Here is an 18,747-nt window from a genome sequence, read left to right as displayed (position 1 = left end):
AAGCCAAATGTTAGTTATTTGAGAGTATTTGGTGCTAGGTGCTGGATCAAGGATTGCTACCTCTTGAGCATGCGTTGGTTTTCCCTTGAAGAGGAAAGGGTGATGCAGCAAAGTACCGTAAGTATTTCCCTCAGTTTTTGAGAACCAAGGTATCAATCCAGTAGGAGGCTACACGCAAGTCCCTCGTACCTACACAAATAAATAAGAACCTTGCAACCAACGCGATAAAGGGGTTGTCAATCCCTTCACGGCCACTTGAAAAAGTGAGATCTGATAGAGATGATAAGATAATATTTTTGGTATTTTTATGATAAAGATTGCAAAGTAAAATAGATTGGAAACGTAAATGATGGAAAATAGACCCGGGGGCCATAGGTTTCACTAGAGGCTTCTCTCAAGATAGCATAAGTATTACGATGGGTGAACGGGTTACTGTCAAGCAATTGATAGAAAAGTGCATAGTTATGAGAATATCTAGGAATGATCATGTATATAGGCATCACGTCCGCGACAAGTAGACCGACTCCTGCCTGCATCTACTACTATTACTCCACACATCGACCGCTATCCAGCATGCATCTAGAGTATTAAGTTCATAAGAACAGAGTAACGCATTAAGCAAGATGACATGATGTAGAGGGATAAACTCAAGCAATATGATATAAACCCCATCTTTTTATCCTCGATGGCAACAATACAATATGTGTCGTTTCCCCTTCTGTCACTGGGATCGAGCACCGCAAGATTGAACCCAAAGCTAAGCACTTCTCCCATTGCAAGAAAGATCAATCTAGTAGGCCAAACCAAACTGATAATTTGAAGAAACTTGCAAAGATAACCAATCATACATAAAAGAATTCAGAGGAGATTCAAATATTGTTCATAGATAATCTTGATCATAAACCCACAATTCATCGGATCTCGACAAACACACAGCAAAAAGAGTTACACCGAATAGATCTCCAAGAAGATCGAGGATTACTTTGTATTGAGATCCAAAGAGAAAGAAGAAGCCATCTAGCTAATAACTATGGACCCGAAGGTCTGAGGTAAACTACTCACACATCATCGGAGAGGCTATGGTGTTGATGTAGAAGCCCTCCGTGATCGATTCCCCCTCCGGCGGAGCGCCGGAAAAGGCTCCAAGATGGGATCTCACGGGTATAGAAGGTTGCGGCGGTGGAAATAGGATTTTGTGGTGCTCTCGGATGTTTTCGGTGTATATGGGTATATATAGGAGGAACAAGTAGGTCGGTGGAGCTACGAGGGGCCCACGAGGGTGGGGGCGCGCCTAGGGGGGCAGGCGCGCCTCCTTGCCTCGTGGCCTCCTCGTTCGTTTCTTGATGTCCACTCCAAGTCCCCTGGATCACGTTTGTTCCAAAAATAACTCTCCCGAAGGTTTCATTCCGTTTGGACTCCGTTTGATATTCCTTTTCTACGAAACACTGAAATAGGCAAAAAACAACAATTTGCACCGGGCCTTGGGTTAGTAGGTTAGTCCCAAAAAAATATAAAAGTGTATAATAAAGCCCATTAAACATCCAAAACAGAATATATAATAGCATGGAACAATCAAAAATTATAGATACGTTGGAGACGTATCAAGCATCCCCAAGCTTAATTACTGCTCGTCCTCGAGTAGGTAAATGATAAAAAAATAGAATTTTTGATGTGGAATGCTACCTAACATATTTCTCAATGTATTTTTCTTTATTGTGGCATGAATGTTCAGATCCGAAAGATTCAAGGTAAAAGTTTAATATTGACATAAAAATAATAATACTTCAAGCATACTAGCAAAGCAATCATGTCTTCTCAAAATAACATGGCCAAAGAAAGTTATCCCTACAAAATCATATAGTCTGGCTATGCCCTATCTTCATCACACAAAGTATTTAATCATGCACAACCCCGATGACAAGCCAAGCAATTCTTTCATACTTTTGATGTTCTCAAACTTTTTCAATCTTCACGCAATACATGAGCGTGAGCCATGGATATAGCACTATATGTGAAATAGAATGGTGGTTGTGGAGAAGACAAAAAGGAGAAGATAGTCTCACATCAACTAGGCAAATCAATGGGCTATGGAGATGCCCATCAATAGATATCAATGTGAGTGAGTAGGGATTGCCATGCAACGGATGCACTAGAGCTATAAGTGTATGAAAGCTCAACAAAAAAAACTAAGTGGGTGTGCATCCAACTCGCTTGCTCACGAAGACCTAGGGCATTTTGAGGAAGCGCATCATTGGAATATACAAGCCAAGTTCTATAATGTAAAATTCCCACTAGTATATGAAAGTGACAACATAGGAGACTCTCTATCCTGAAGATCATGGTGCTACTTTGAAGCACAAGTGTGGTAAAAGGACAGTAACATTGTCCCTTCTCTCTTTTTCTCTCATTTTTTTGGGCCTTCTTCTCTTTTTTATGGCCTCTTTTCTTTCTCTTTTTTTTATTTTTCGTCCGAAGTCTCAGCCCGACTTGTGGGGGAATCATAGTCTCCATCATCCTTGCCTCACATGGCACAATTCTCTAATAATGATGATCATCACACTTTTATTTACTTACAACTCAAAAATTACAACTCCATACTTAGAACAAAATATGACTCTGTGAATGCCTCCGACGGGGTACCGGGATATGCAATGAATCAAGAGTGACATGTATGAAAGAATTATGAATGGTGACTTTGCCACGAATACAATGTCAACTACATGATCATGCAAAGCAATATGACAATGATGAAGCGTGTCATCATAAACGGAACGGTGGTAATTTCCATGGCAATATATCTCGGAATGGCTATGGAAATGCCATAATAGGTAGGTATGGTGGCTGTTTTGAGGAAGGTATATGGTGGGTGTATGATACCGGCGAAAGGTGCGCGGTATTATAGAGGCTAGCAATGGTGGAAGGATGAGAGTGCGTATAATCCATGGACTCAACATTAGTCATAAAGAACTCACATACTTATTGCAAAAATCTATTAGTTATTGAAACGAAGTACTACGTGCATGCTCCTAGGGGAATAGATTGGTAGGAAAAGACCATCGCTCGTCCCCGACCACCACTCATAAGGAAGACAATCAATAAATAAATCATGCTCCGACTTCATCACATAACGGTTCACCATACGTGCATGCTACGGGAATCACAAACTTTAGAACAAGTATTTCTCAAATTCACAACTACTCAACTAGCATGACTCTAATATCACTATCTTCATATCTCAAAACAATCATCAAGTATCAAACTTCTCTTAGTATTCAATGCACTTATATGAATTTTTTTATTATATCCATCTTGGATGCCTATCACTTTAGGACTAAAATTTTAACCAAAGCAAATTACCATGCTATTCTAAAGGACTCTCAAAATAATATAAGTGAAGCTTGATAGATCAATAATTTCTATAAAATATAACCACCGCCGTGCTCTAAAAGATATAAGTGAAGCACTAGAGCCAAATTTTCTAGCTCAAAAGATATAAGTGAAGCACAAAGAGTATTATAATAAATTCTGAATCATGTGTGTCTCTCCCAAAAGGTGTGTACATCAAGGATGATTGTGGTGAACTAAAAAGCAAAGACTCAAATCATACAAGACGCTCCAAGCAAAACACATATCATGTGGTGAATAAAAATATAGCTCCAAGTAAAGTTACTGATGGACGAAGACGAAAGAGGGGATGCCTTCCGGGGCATCCCCAAGCTTAGGCTTTTGGTTGTCCTTAGATTTTACCTTGGGGTGCCTTGGGCATCCCAAAGCTTAGGCGCTTGCCACTCCTTGTTCCATAATCCATCAAATATTTACCCAAAACTTGAAAACTTCACAACACAAAACTCAACAGAAAATCTCATGAGCTCCGTTAGCGAAAGAAAACAAAACACCACTTCAAGGTACTGTAATGAACTCATTCTTTATTTATACTAGCAAAAGGGCCCGTGCGTTACAACGGGAGAAAAAAACATAAACTTCAATGGCCATGACAACATTTTGCTGCATCACCGATAACATTTTGGCAACCATTTTGTTCAATTTCATTAATAATTTGTAATAAACAAAATTTTAAAAATAATGAATATTTTTTATTTCCCAAACATGTTTTTTTCTTAATTTTTGGAGCTTTTTTGAAGTACCAAATTATTTAAAGGAGAAAAAACAATAATGGAAAAGAAAAAATAAAAATAAAAACGAAATTTAAAAACAGGCCGCCCGCACATGGGCGGCCCTATTGGGAGCGCTGCATCTTCTCGCTGCATGCAGAGCGCGGTATAGGAGATCACTACTGCGTGGGATGGCCCAGGTAGGGGATTTTCAAGTGTGAAATGTTTTTTGTCAACTTATAAATGACATTGGTGGGTAATATTTTATAAGTTGGGGAGTAGTTGATGACTTTAATTATTATTATTATAGCGCATATGTCGTGCATTGCAACAAGATCAAATAAAAAATAGCATGTCCATCATAACATCACGATAGCGTTCGGACGGTAGCTACAAGAAGGTGCATGTCCATATCTAGAAGAAAAGTATAATCATGAAACGACCTTGCAATGACATGCGTCTGACCTATAGCATCGCCAGTCATCCTTGCAACTTCCACGTGGTCGCCTTCGCAGTGTTTTTCATCCAACTGGTAGGACAAACGACCGTCCTTCCAGCGCCCATGTAATAATTTTGCAGCACTTTGGTCCGAATTGCCAATAGAAAAAAGGACAGTGGAGACTGATGTTACATTGACGTGTTTCTAGCTAGACGCAGTGGACACTCGACCTTACAGCGATACATGCCGCTTGTAGTGTAGTGTTTGCCGTTTGAAGCAGCGAAACTTGAGCGAAGTTGCACGTAGATCAAGCAGGTATATTTTCAAAAAAATGAACTTTTATAGCAGGAAAAATGCCAAGTAACGAAAAGATTTACGTTTGCAGCTCCAAACCAAATGCTTGCAGCACTTAAAGAAGGACGTGCATGCGCGTGCATGAAAAAAAGGAGCTACCCCGAGGAGCATGCCACGCGTATCATCATACGCCAGAAGTTGCAATCATTACCAGGGTTAGTTTTTTTTAGACAAATAACCTGGGTGAGTTGGTTCCGGGCGTGGAGACCAGAGTACGATCCCCACGCTGCTGATTTTTGGATTGTAATCCAATGAAGCCTGGGAGGAGGCCCATCAGCATATATCGGCCCAATATATGGCTAGCGTACGAAGTTGGAGGAACGACATAGCATAAAGCAGCGATTTGAATCGTTTTTTAGCAGAATTAGTACCACCTTGAATATGTTTTAAATTCAAACTGAAAGCGTAAAATCACGGGAAGAAGCGTATTGTGACGGTGAACCCGAGAGACTCAACCCGTGCTTTATTATTACTAGCACAAATGCCCGTAAGTTGCAACGGAGAAAAAAAATAGACAACTCTACAACAAGACGAGCATACGGCACATTTATGATGTCATCAGCACATAAGCAGTGGGTTGTACATCTTCACTCCTTGACGAGAATAGATGACACTTGTGTGGTTGCACAATGCGTCGATTGCCGACACCATATCTTTTTCCGAAAAAAATATCGAGCACCCTTACCCTGAAGAACCCTCTCCATCGGTCGACGTCCTCAATTTGAAAATGGATCCTACATTGGCACCGCTTATACTTCATCTCACCCTTGACAATGATACCCTACGGATGTGTAAATAACAACTCTGCTAAATTATTTAGAGGCCTGTATTTACATCCCATCTCACATCAAACTAACATAAGAAGATGTAAAAAAACATACCTTGAAAGATATTGTCTAGATTATTATGATGTTTATAATTGCTATTATTATAGAGTTTAAAATAAGTAAATTTGAATTAGCAAGTTGGAAGGAAACCATACACTGTATTTCAAATCCAACGATCCAACTTAGACGGCTCCATCAAATATATAGTATCCAAACGAATTATACACTGTAATTTCAAGTATAGATTAGACAGATTCATCAAATATATTGTAAATCTAAGTTATGAATTGTTCTCTTTTTAAGATATTCATAAATATTCAGTCACAGAGTAGGCATTTTAGTTCCATAGCCCAAAATCAATTGTCAATCATGAACCCTAAGAACGGGATCAAGGAGTCAATATTGAACTTCAAAATATAAAGATGAACCTATGTACCTCTCTGTAGTGCACTGTAGCACAACATGAAGCCGCCTAGTGGTCAACAAACCAGATTGACCAGTCAAAAGTAGATTTTTTTCTTCTTTTTTTCTTTTTTAAAAAGGAGGTTGAAACTTCCGGTCTGTAAACCCCTAACATCATCTGTAAATAACACCGAGAGCTTCTTCCACGTATTGCAGATATCACGGCACCGCAACCGCACAGACTCCGCAATGTTTGTAGCAGAATCCCTTGCATCCATATTTTCTGGAGGCGGTGAGGCGGTCGTCCACAGCTAGCCGTCGATGGCATGCACTCGATGGCATCCTTGACTGATGAGAAAACTGGTCGGTCAGGTTATGAAAATTAGGCCCCACAAACTCTCGGTCCGATCCGGTTTTTGACCGAGTCTCCAAGCAGGTCCGACAAAGCACAGTCGCCGCGGCTGCCGTTCCTCGTTGTTGTGACCACCGGCAACCCCCTGAGTGAACCACCGCATCCCCGAGCACCGTCAGAAGCCATCAGCGTTGTTGATCACGACGACGCAGAGTCAGAAGCCATGAAGCTCGGTTCCTGTTCTACGAGTCTGAATAAATAGCAGAGAAATAGAACAGAAAAGTTGTGAAGTTTGTGCAGGCAAAACAACTGCTTCTTCCTTCTTCCTAAAGCAATCTCTCAGTTCACATGTGTTGGTTCCAAGGGCATCTCGGGTGCCGACAAACACATCGGTGAGCACATATACGTTGGTGTGCCCCGTCTTGTTCCCGCAGGAACAATAAGTTGATCTCGTCATGGTCGTCCCCCACAGATGATGTCTAAATTTGCAATGATGTACGTACAGTTGGTATTGCAGTACAAGCTGATTAGTAATCTGAAATTTGAAGCAACGATGTACGTACATAGTATGTGGTGACGGTGCCGCCGGGCGGCGGAGTTCCACAGGATGAGACGCTACCATAGATGGACTGCCTCTTTGTCTGCAGCAAGCATCCGGAGGAGTTGCTCTTTAGGACAGGGCATGGCACAAACGCACGCAAGCACGCACAAAGGCGCACACACACGCACGCAGCTAGCGCTCCCTCGCCATAGCTAGATCCCTCACCCTGACCGAGCTACACATACGCAGCTAGCGCTCCCTCGCCGTCGCTAGATCCCTCACCCTGACCGAGCTTTCGCCTCGCCGGTCCGGTTCAGGGGGACATGCCCGCTGGGCACTTCGGTCCGGTCCCGACTGGTCCCAGCGGCAGGTCATCGTCATGCTAGATGCTAATCCATGCGGGCAGCTTGCACAGAGCTCGTTCTCCGCGTCCAGTCCCACCTGCATCTACATCCTTGCCATTATCATCGTCAACTTCAACCATGGTGGCAGGTTCTGCTGTGCTAGCCGACGCCTCAATCTCGATGGCCACTGCGGCAGGTGATGAATCCATTAAATAGCTCCTTGTCCGCCGCTGCCAGTCTTGCCGACGATTGCGAGTGCTCTCACCTCGGTTGCAGTGGACCTAAGACGAGAGATCACAATCGATCCAATGTTATGTGAATCAAGCCAATCGAAAAGGCAGGATCCAACCGGTGCGTGGACCGTAGGTGTTTCCGGTTCTTATACAAAACGAAACGTTTTTACGTTTTCTTTTTTAGGGTTACGAAACGTTTTTACGTGGGTGTAAGGCACGGCTCATGGACTGTTTCGTTCGCTTGGCCTTTTCTGGATGGGCTGTTTCGTTCCCTTTCTCGGTGCCCAACAATCTGAACGAAAATTGACGTATGACCAGAAGCGACCAATGCTTTAGTACCACCTCGTTTATATCTTTTTATTACGATTTTGTTCATACAAATTGTAAAAAGCGTATTATAACATGAGAAGAAAGCGTATTGTGACGGTGAATCCGACAAAGTCGATCCGTGCTTTATTATTATATTAGGGAGAGATTAGGGAAAGATTGGTGTTAAACCTACTGTATTCCAACTTCTCTATGGTTCATAACCTCCGATACTAGCCATAGATTCATCAAAATAAGCAAACAACACACGAAAAACTGAACCTGTCAAAAACAGAACAATCTGTAGTAATCTGGATCTAACGCAAACTTCTGGAACTCAGAAAAATCTACCAAAATAGGACGACCTAGATAATTTGTTTATTGAACTACTGCAATTAGAATCAGTATTTGTCGGTGTACAAAAGTAGGGGCTCTCCTTTTGACCCCTTTACTTGTGCACGGGCAGTCGGAGCCGCGCCCGCGGCCACACTTGGCAGGGCAGAGGAGGGAAGGCGGAGCACAATACACCCAGAGCAACGCCAAGACCAGAGACACAAAGAGCAGAAGCGCGAGGTAGGGCTCCCCCGGCAAGACCCTTGCCGGGGCAACTTGCCCGATGCCAGCAGAGCGCGGCGCCCTTGGGCAGAGGGTTCCAACGCCATCAACCACATTGGGACCAAGGCTCGGAAGGCACCTCTGTGGTGGCATGCAGATCTTTCTGAAGATCAGAAGCATACAAAACCAGATAATGACCAGAAGACGACGATCCTCAGCGGGATCCTAGCCGAGGAAATCCACGAGACTCTCGGCAAGATCCTTGCCGGGGACGACCGTGATGCCACGACGGGGCCCTTGCTGGGGCCCCGGCAAGGCCCTTGCCGAAGACACCCGCGAGGCCACAATCAGGCCCGCGTCCACCAAGACTGCACCGCCGTTCTCGTACAGCTGCCAGCCCAACCAGCTGGGCAGGCACCTGCGTGGCGACGTGCGGCTTCCAAACCAGCTCAGCAAGCACTTGCGTGGTGGCATGCAGATCATCGTGAAGACCCTACCACCACACCTTCTCAGCAGCCTGCCAGCCTACATGGCGCCGCACGCGTCGCTGGCCTGGACGTGCGTCGGAGCGAGGTGAAGCGGCGACGGACGGGACGGGCCTCGTTGCCGTCCCCAATAAAGCAATGGGACACCTAAGGGAGCACATTTAATGCGTCTTGTCCCGTAATGACAAGCGATAAGCTTGCGTACTGTACACCTTTCCACCTACTGTGTGCCATTGTGGCAACCCGTTTTGTCTACAAAAGGAGGCCCGCGGCGTCCAGGAGAAGGATTCGGATCTTTTGGGCTGGACACGCACCGTAGCTAGCTCAAGAACTCAAGAACACTCTACACCAAAGCAGGACTAGGGTATTACGCATCCTCGCGGCCCGAACCTGGGTAAATGATCCTTGTGCTGACCGCCAGACCCGCTCTTTGCACAACCCCGCGCCCGCCAACCGTAGAAGGGATTCCAGTGATCCCATATGTGTCGTTTTCCCCCGACATCTTTGGCGCGCCAGGTAGGGGGCGCATTTGTGAAAATCCGGTCTATCAGTTAGCCTAGCAATTCTTCATCGCCATGGCTCCCAAGAAGAAGAAGATCACGGTGATCGGTTCATCCGGAGTTGGATGGCCCGTACCGGTGCGGGCGAGCAGTGGGGCGGTCGCGGACATAACCCGAGGCGCGGCCCGCGAACACCAACATCGCTCTGGCAGTCAAAGCCTGGCGAGCGGCGTCGTTCATGTGCAAGACGACGGGCCGCATGTCGCCAAATCCAAAGACGGAGCTGGGCCCTCCGCAGGCGGCGCCGGGCTTTCCAGGGGCGGCGCCGTGCCACCTACGGGTGGCGGAGCGACCTCCAAGACGCCTACACCGGCGCCCACGACGAGCTCTTCCCAGATTGTGCGTGACGAGCAGCGTCACCATGCTGGTGACCCTGGACGACGCCGTGGGAAGAGTCCCATGCATCATTCGCGGGACGAAGGAGCCCAGCCTGCGCCGAAGCGCTGGCGAAAATGGCGCACAGCTGCCAAGCCGTGATAGAGCTCCTTCTAACGTGGTTGGAAGTCGGAGCGCGTCACGGCCCACACAGCTTTCGCCGCAACCCACGCCGGCTGAAGCCTTGGCACGCGCGCAGTTGCTCCTCGACTTTCCTCCTGTTGCGGAGAAGCTCGACGAGTGGAGAGCCACCATCCGGAGCCTCGTTGGCGTTGCCAACAAAGATGAACCGCAACCATGGGGGCCCTCAGGCCGGTGCTCCGTCGGGCCACCGGATGCTAGTGGTGGGAGGACCGGAGGTGCTGCGGCGACAGTACACTCCCCTCCCCCACGTCTGTCGCCGCGGGTGCCGGTCCGTCGTGACGATGCTTGTGATAACATCTCCATAGCGTCGTCCAACCCACAGACCCACCGCAATTAGTGCCAAGTTCTTCGGGAGCGAGCCCATGAAGACGCTCGAACCACCATCGAGCGCCGGAGCCACGCACGCCACCTGTCAGATAGGCGGGCGGGGCCCACTATGGACCACCAGCACTGGGAGGCTCTGGCGGCCTACCCTATGAGGTGGGTTGCCCAGCTTTTACCCGTGAGCTGCGGCAGTTCCATTGGCCCTCCCATCGCACGTTCAAGCCCGACGTTGGTGAGAAGTACAACGGCAAGACCCACCCGTCAGAGTTCCTCAGCATCTACACCGTCGTGATGCAAGCTGTCGGAGCCCGCGACGATAAGGTGCTTGCAAATTACTTCCCGTTGGCACTTAAACCCAATGTTATTTCATGGTTGATGCACTTGCCGGCGGATTCCATTTCTTCTTCGTCGGATTTGTGCCATGAGTTCATTTGTGCCTTCACTGGAGGCCACCAAGCTCATGGCCAGGCAAGCGATTTGCATATCATCCCCCAGAAGGAAGGTGAAACCCTGCGCAAATACATATAGAGGTTCAGCCGGGTGCTGTACAACATCCCAGATGTTCATCCCGCTGTCGTGATCAGCGCATTTCATCAGAATGTGCGCAACCGCAAGATGCGTGAAGAGCTGGCGATGAACAAGGTCAAAGATGTGGCCAAACTCTATGTTCTCGCCGATAGGTGCGCTCGAGCTGAAGAGGGGAGGAAGTACCCCGGCGAGGACGCCGAGGCAGAAACCAACTCCACAGACGAAAGCACAGCCACCCCGACGAAGAAGGTCCGGCGCCGCAACAGGAAGCGCAAGGGCAAGACCGTGCTTGCCGTCGAGGGATCCGAGGACACCAGTGCAGCCAAGAAGGCCAAGGCAGACGACCCCGGCAAGGAAATTGCCGGGTGCGCCACTTGCCGGGCCTTGGCGGCTGCCGACAAGCCAGGAGGCTCCGACAAGCAATACTGCAAGATCCACCGCACCAAGGGCCACGACCTCCAGAACTGCCGACAAGTTGAGCTCCTTGCTGAAAAGAAAAAAAGCCGAGTTTGAGAGGCGGGATAAGGAGAAGGGTCAGGATGGTGTCGAGGGATCCGGCAAGAAACGTGGCGGCCAAGGAGGCCGTCGCGGCAAGAATAACCAGCAAGAGAGGCCCGCTCGGGGCCATGACAAGAAGCAGGAACACGATGATCATGACGAGGACGACGAGTCCAGCGAGCATGAGTTCCAGAAAGCTACATAGGCCATGTGCATCTATGGTGGTGCCTTGCTGCATACTTCTCACCGCAAGCTCAAGCAGTGGGCGTGTGAGATCACAGCAACGGAGCCCTCATTCGACGCTCAGAAGCCACTGAAGTGGTCCAGCACGCCTATCATCTTCGACACCGAGGACCACCCTGATCGCACAACTGCGGTCGGGTGTTTGCCGTTGTTGGTTTCACCAACGATACGCAACCTCAAGGTGAACAAGATGCTAGTTGACGGCAGGGCCGGTCTGAACTTGATCTTGCCCATTGTGATCAAAAGGCTGTAGATTCCTGATGGAGACCTCGAGGAGACGGGCACGTTTCAAGGGGTCAACCCGGGAAGGAGTCAGCCGAAGGGTAAGGTCACGCTGCCTGTGACGTTTGGAGGCGAGTTGAACTACAGGACGGAGAGATTGTCTTTGATGTAGCCGAGATCCCCTTGCCCTACAACGGGATTCTTGGCCGCCCGGCCCTAGCCAAGTTCAAGGCGGCGTCACATTACGCCTACAACACGCTGAAGATGCCTGGGGCGATGAACATCATCACTGTCCCCTCCGACAAGAAGGACGCGCTGATCTGCGCCGACCAACTCTACCGGGAAGCAGTTGCAGCAAATGTCGCCAAGGCACTTGCTCCTGCCGCTGAAGCTCCGGGAGGGAAGAAGACCGGCAAGGCCTCTCGCACCCACTCCGGCAAGGCACCTCTTCAGAGTGTTGTGCTCCCGTCGAGGACGTGCCAGAGAGCTCCACTGGCAAGAGCAACAAATCCAGAGCTGCACCACCAGAGACCAAGAAGGTGTCCATCAAGGAGGACGGCACGGGAGGGACTTTCACCATAAGCTCCTCCTTGATAGCAAATAGGAAAGCGCGCTCGTCACCTTCCTGCGGGCGAATGTTGATGTGTTTGCATGGCAAGCATCCGACATCCCCGACGTTCCCAGGGAGGTGATTGAGCACCATCTTGTTGTCTGTCTTCATGCGCGACCCGTCAAGCAGAAGGTCAGAAAGCAAGCTTTGGAAAGACAGGAATTCATCACAGAGGAGATCAGGAAGTTGGAAGCGGCAGGTTTGATGAGAGGAGTGCTCCATCCGACGAGGTTGGCCAATCCAGTGGTGGTGCGCAAGGCAAATGGGAAGTGGAGGTTGTGTATTGATTACACATATATCAATAAGGCATGTCCGAAGGACCCTTTCTCGTTGCCGCGCATTGACCAGATTGTTGACTCCACGGCCGGGTGCGACTTGTTATCGTTCCTCCACGCCTGCTCAGGATACCACTAGATCTTCGTGACGATAGAAGATGAAGAGAAGACAGTGTTCATCACCCCATGTGGTATATATTGCTTTTTGCGAATGCCTTTCGGGTTGAAGAGTGCTGGCTCGACGTTTGCAAGAGCGGTCCAAATTGGTCTTGAGCCCAAGCTACATAGAAATATGGAAGCTTATATGGATGACATAGTGGTCAAAACCAAGGACAGAGCAACACTTGTACAAGATTTAGAAGAGACGTTTGCAAATCTGCGCAAGATCAACCTCAAGTTGAACCCTGAGAAGTGTGTCTTCGGTGTTTCGTCCGGCAAACTTCTTCGGTTCTTTGTGTCACAGTGCAGGATCGAGGCGAACCCAGACAAGATCAAGGCCATTGAGCAAATTGAGGCACCTAAGCGGTTCAAGGATGTGTGTCGGCTCGCTGGCTGCGTTGCCGCCATCAGCTGGTTCATTTCCAAGTCTGCCGAGCGTTCCCTCCCCTTTTTCAAAATCTTGAAGAAGGCGGGCCCAATGGAGTGGACCCCAGAGGACGAAGCAGCACTGCAGGATTTGAAGAAATACCTCTCCTCTACACCAATACTGGTTGCACCTAAACCGCAAGAGTCGTTGTTGTTGTATCTTGCAGCAACGAATCAAGTGGTCAGCGCCGCGCTACTGGCACAGAGGGGGGTCGATGAAGAGGCAGTGGCAATGGCAGGACCGGCGGATGGCGAGCCGGACCTCCCCCCGGCAGAGCCTGGTGCCGGCAAGGCAAGGCCCCCGACGGAGTCTGGCGCCATTGGGACGGGGCCCGTGCGACCAAATGAAGTAGTGCATAAGAAGAAGATGCAGCACCCGGTTTACTTTGTCAGCTCCCTCTTGCAGGGGGCTAGGTCAAGGTACTCCGGTGTGCAGAAATTTCTCTTCGGCCTCCTTATGGCCTCGAGGAACCTGCGTCATTACTTCCAAGCCCACGAAATCACCGTTGTCACCCGCCTCCCGTTGCAACGAATACTGCATAACCAAGACGTGACCGGGAGGATCGTGGAGTGGGCCTTGGAACTGTCGAGCTTTGGTCTGAAGTTTGAAAGTACTTCGACAATCCAGAGCAGAGTCCTGGCAGAGTTCATTGCGGAATGGACCTCAACGCCCGACGAAGAGATCCAGGAGACCACTCTCCCCGGCAAAGAAGCAAGTCGCAACTGGATTATGTACTTTGATGGGGCTTTCTCGCTGGAAGGCGCTGGTGCTGGTGTGCTACTCGTTGTGCGCACCGGAGAGCACCTCAAGTATGTGGTCCAGATGCACTTTCCCAGGGAGATGTCAACAAACAACACCGCTGAGTACGAGGGGTTGCTTGCCGATCTCAGGATCGTGGTAGACCACGGGATCAAGAAGCTTATCGTCAGGGGTGATTCATAGCTCGTCGTCAAGCAAGTTAACAAAGATTATCAAAGCCCGTTGATGGAGGCCTACGTGAATGAAGTGAGGAAGCTGGAGGAGCGTTTTGATGGTATATAGGCGGAGCATGTTCCCTGAGCGGAGAACGACACCGCCGATTACCTGTCGAAGCGGTCCGCACTCAAACTACCAGTAGAGCCAGGTACTTTTGTACTTCAGTTAACTCAACCATCCGTTGAACCATCAACAGAGCAGAACAAGCGCAGGAAATCAGGCCCTGACAAGTACTTCCCCGCCGAGCTCCCAGAAGCCGCCGGCAAGGGTGTTGCCGTGGACGCCGAGCCCGCCACGGGGCCATACTCCGGCAGGGCGTCAAACCCCAGCCGTAGAGACAGCCGCTCCCATGGCAGAGGAAATGCCTTTGGTCCTTGCCGTCGAGCCCCGGGCTCCGGCATGGGCACAACATACCATCTGATTCCTCCAGACAGGGGAACTCCCTGAGGAGCAGGAAGAAGCGGAGAAAGTAGCCCGTCGGTCTGCCATGTATCAGTTCGTCGACGATGTCCTATACAGAAAAAGATCGAACAGTGTGAAATTGAATTGCATTCCCCAGGAGGAAGGACTGGAGCTGTTGGAAGAGATGCACGGAGGCATATGTGGTTCACACATAGGGTCTTGGGCCCTTGCCGGCAAGGCATTCCAGCAAGGTTTATTCTGGCCCACTGCCCTCCAGGATGCAACAACACTAGTAACCAAGTGTGAAGCGTGTCAGTTCCATTCGAAGAAGCTTCATCAACCGGCTCAAGCCCTTCAAATAATTCCTCTCTCCTAGCCGTTTTCGGTCTGGGGGCTCGACATACTGGGCCCTTTCCCCCGCGCTGTCGGGGGCTTTGAGTACTTGTACGTTGTAGTCGACAAGTTCACAAAGTGGCCGGAGGTGGAAGCAGTGAGGAAGGTGACAGCACAGTCAGCCGTCAAGTTCTTCAAGGGGCTAGTCTGCCGTTTCGGTGTGCCAAATAGAGTCATCACCGACAACGGCACGTAGTTCACAAGCCACACCTTCATGCAATACATCCAAGACCTCGGTAGCAAGGTCTGTTTCACTTTCATGGCACACCCACGAAGCAACAGCCAGGCAGAGAGGGCGAATGCTGAAGTACTGCGAGGCCTGAGGACAAAGACTTTTGACAAGCTGCACAAGAGCGGAAGGCGCTAGATTGATGAGTTGCCGGTGGTTCTTTGGTCAATCAGAACGACACCAAATCGAGCCACCAGCCAGACACCCTTTGCCCTGGGATACGGGGCAGAAGCAGTTCACCCCACGGAACTCACATACGGGTCACCTCGAGTGCTCGCTTATGACGAGCTTGAGCAAGAGCGATTGCGGCAAGATGACGCGACGCTCCTTGAGGAAGATCATCTTCGGGCGGCTGTGAGAGCAGCGCGCTACCAGCAAGCCTTGAGCCGCTATCATAGCTGCAAGGTTCATGCCCGAAGCTTTGAGGAAGGCGACCTTGTTCTTCGGCGCGTTCAATCGGCCAAGAATTCCAACAAGTTGACGCCAAAGTGGGAAGGCCCTTATCGGGTAATACGAGTTACCAGGCCCGGCGCAGTCCGCCTGGAGACCGAAGATGCTATTCCAGTGAGCAACTCCTGGAACATTGAACATCTTCGCAAGTTTTACCCATAAGGCGTGGTTGCCGGGCCCCCCCGGCAAACCACCTTTTGTACAAGCCTTGTCGGCAAGGCATGTAACCCTCTGTACGAAGCCAGGCGCAGACCCTGAGCATAAATAAATGAAGCGCTGGCGCCCTAAGTTTTAGCATGCATGCTAGGTTAAGTCTCCACCTCGGTTAGGGTTGATAGTGCTTAGTGGCGACTAACCCCTAGCATAGAGGTCGAGTGTGCGTCTCTCTGTCCCTTTCCGTCCTCTTTGGTTCACAGGGTACATGGACGCTTCTACTGAGCTGTTTGGAAGAAAGAGAACAAGCTGGCACTCCGGCCCCGGCAAGCGAAGGTTGCCGGGGGCTGCAGACACAAGAATCCAACCACGGCAAGCCAAGGCTGCCGGGGGCTGCAGATTCAGATAAGTCTCCTATCCCCTATTGTGCATTTCCGTATGAAGTTGGGACGTATGAAACCTCGTTTTATTCCTAGGCCATCGTGCTCCCCCTTTCTTCCTATACCCAAGGACTATTCCTTGGGTCGGAATTGGGTCGTAGTGACGGTGACGGGGGGATAAACGAGGGGCCTAACTCTACTTCGCCCCTGCCTCCGCCAAGAGCGTGAGAATGGTCGAATGAAGTAAGGGGACGGCAAGGCCTGTTGCCGGGCGACAATGTTTATCTTAAAAATAACAACGATTCACTCCTTGGCATGGGCCTCGCCCACGCACAAAGAACTCGGCAAGCACCCTTTTTCATTAAAAATGTCCCATACATGTACAGCTCGTACGGGATAAAAAACATGAGCAAGGGGATTACAAGTTTCAAGTTTAACAAATGCCCGCAGGCTTACAAAGTAAAAAAAGATAAGATGCCCGTAATCCCTTTCTTGTCCCTCTCCTTAGAAGGTGGGACGAGATGGCAGGAGGGCAAAAAGAACGCCTAGGCAAGGTACGAGCAGCAGAAGATGAGGTAGCGGGCCGACAATACGCGATGAAGGCGTCGGTGCCCACGTACTCCGACTTGACGGCCTGCCACCCACCTTCTTCATCTCCTCTAGCCCTCCTACGCCAGCCGCCCAAGGAGGCGACGGGGAATGCGCCGATGGAGAGCTTGATGAGGAAGGCCCTCGGCAGGGCGCGTGGCCGAGGGAGGGACGACGCGGTCAGTCGGAGTCGAGGTCGGCGTCCCTCCGCACGACTCCCTCGTCATCGCTGTCGCTGTCCTCCTCATCACTCCCGCTTGAGGAGGAATCTTCATCATCGGAGGAGCTCTCCACGCAGCACTTTAGGAGAGTTCCAAGGTCCCCGAAGACCTTGACAGAGAGCAGGCTGTTCTCCATTAATTTGAAGTAGAGAACGAGCCCCGCCGTCAGGCTATGGACACAAGAGAAAGTCTTCCATCCACGACGAAGGTACATGACGTGAGGAGCGGGAAAGTCGACGTCGACCCGCGTGCCGCCGTTCCCGCAGCCCCTCATGTGCAACCTGAGGGTCTGTGGCGGGTCGAGCTCGATCTCCCGAGCGAATGGAGTAGGGAGACGAAGACGACGACGCGGTGGCCACCGCAGCCTGATGAAGAACTCACGGGGTTGGTCCCCGACGTGGCCCTCCATTGGGGGGAGCATCGCTGGCGGAGGCAAGGCCGGTGTGCCGCCCCGTCCACCTCTTCCCCGGGCACCACGGCGACCTCGGCCTCGCCCCCTCCCCCTTCCTCTCGTGGCTGGCTCCGTCACCGCGAGCTCTTGGGGAGGAGGGACGCGCTGCAGAGCAGAGACCCTCGCCGCCACCGTTGAAGGGTTGGCGCCCCCTCTCGCCATGGCGGATGGAAGAAAGGAGCCGGAGTGGAAGGAGATGGATGATGGAGGAGTGTGGTATGCCATCCCCTCCCCTTTCTTATAAAAGGGCGAGGTCGGGGCTCGGCCGCTCCACTCAACCAATCCGGCCATCAGGGGCGCTGGGAATCGAGACCGACCCGCTGCTCCAATCAGCAACGGCTCGGTTTCCCGCCTCCACCGCCTGCCACCTTAGGCGAATGGGGGACACGTGGTGAGCAAGCAGAAACCGAGGGGACGGCTGAGGCGACCGTTCTCCACCCTGTGATCGTGGGGCGCGGACACCTTGAAGACCACGACCCGAGTCCACTCAGTAAATCAGCCACGCCTCTGCGTTTTCCTCTTTTTATGGGGAAGGCGCGAGCCTCCTCTTTACTGCGATGTGACGCATGAGGGAAGCGGCCGCCCCACGCATGCCCCCCCACGTCATGCACGACCCTCCACGACGTGCATTCAACGCGGGTCGTGGGGAAGCGCAAGCGAGCGGAGGAGTTACTGCGATAAAATCCGCCCCGCCTGCCCGCGCACCATTCTGGGCCTAGCCCAACAACGCGTCACGCTTATGTATGGCCCAGGCCCGGGGGCTCCTATCGGTGTACAAAGGTAGGGGCTCTCTTTTTGACCCCTTTACTTGTCCACGGGCAGTCGGAGCCGCGCCCGTGGCCACACTTGGCAGGGCAGAGGAGCGAAGCCGGAGCACAAGACACCCAGAGCAACGCCAAGACCAAAGACACAAAGAGCAGAAGGGCGAGGTAGGGCTCCCCCGGCAAGACCCTTGCCAGGGCGGCCTCCATGGCCCCGGCAAGAGCCTTGCCGGGGCAACTTGCCCAATGCCAGCAGAGCGCGCCACCCTTGGGCCGAGGGCTCCAATGCCATCAACCACGCCATCTCAGTAGCCTGCCAGCCTACATGGCGCTGCACGCGTCGCTGGCCTAAACGCGCGTCGGAGCGAGGCGAAGCGGCGACGGACGGGATGGGCCTCGTTGCTGTCCCCAATAAAGCAACGGGACACC

Source organism: Aegilops tauschii, chromosome 1, assembly GCF_002575655.3.
Source record: "Aegilops tauschii subsp. strangulata cultivar AL8/78 chromosome 1, Aet v6.0, whole genome shotgun sequence".
NCBI classification, from domain to species: Eukaryota; Viridiplantae; Streptophyta; class Magnoliopsida; order Poales; family Poaceae; genus Aegilops; species Aegilops tauschii.
Note: the sequence above shows the minus strand (reverse complement) of the source record.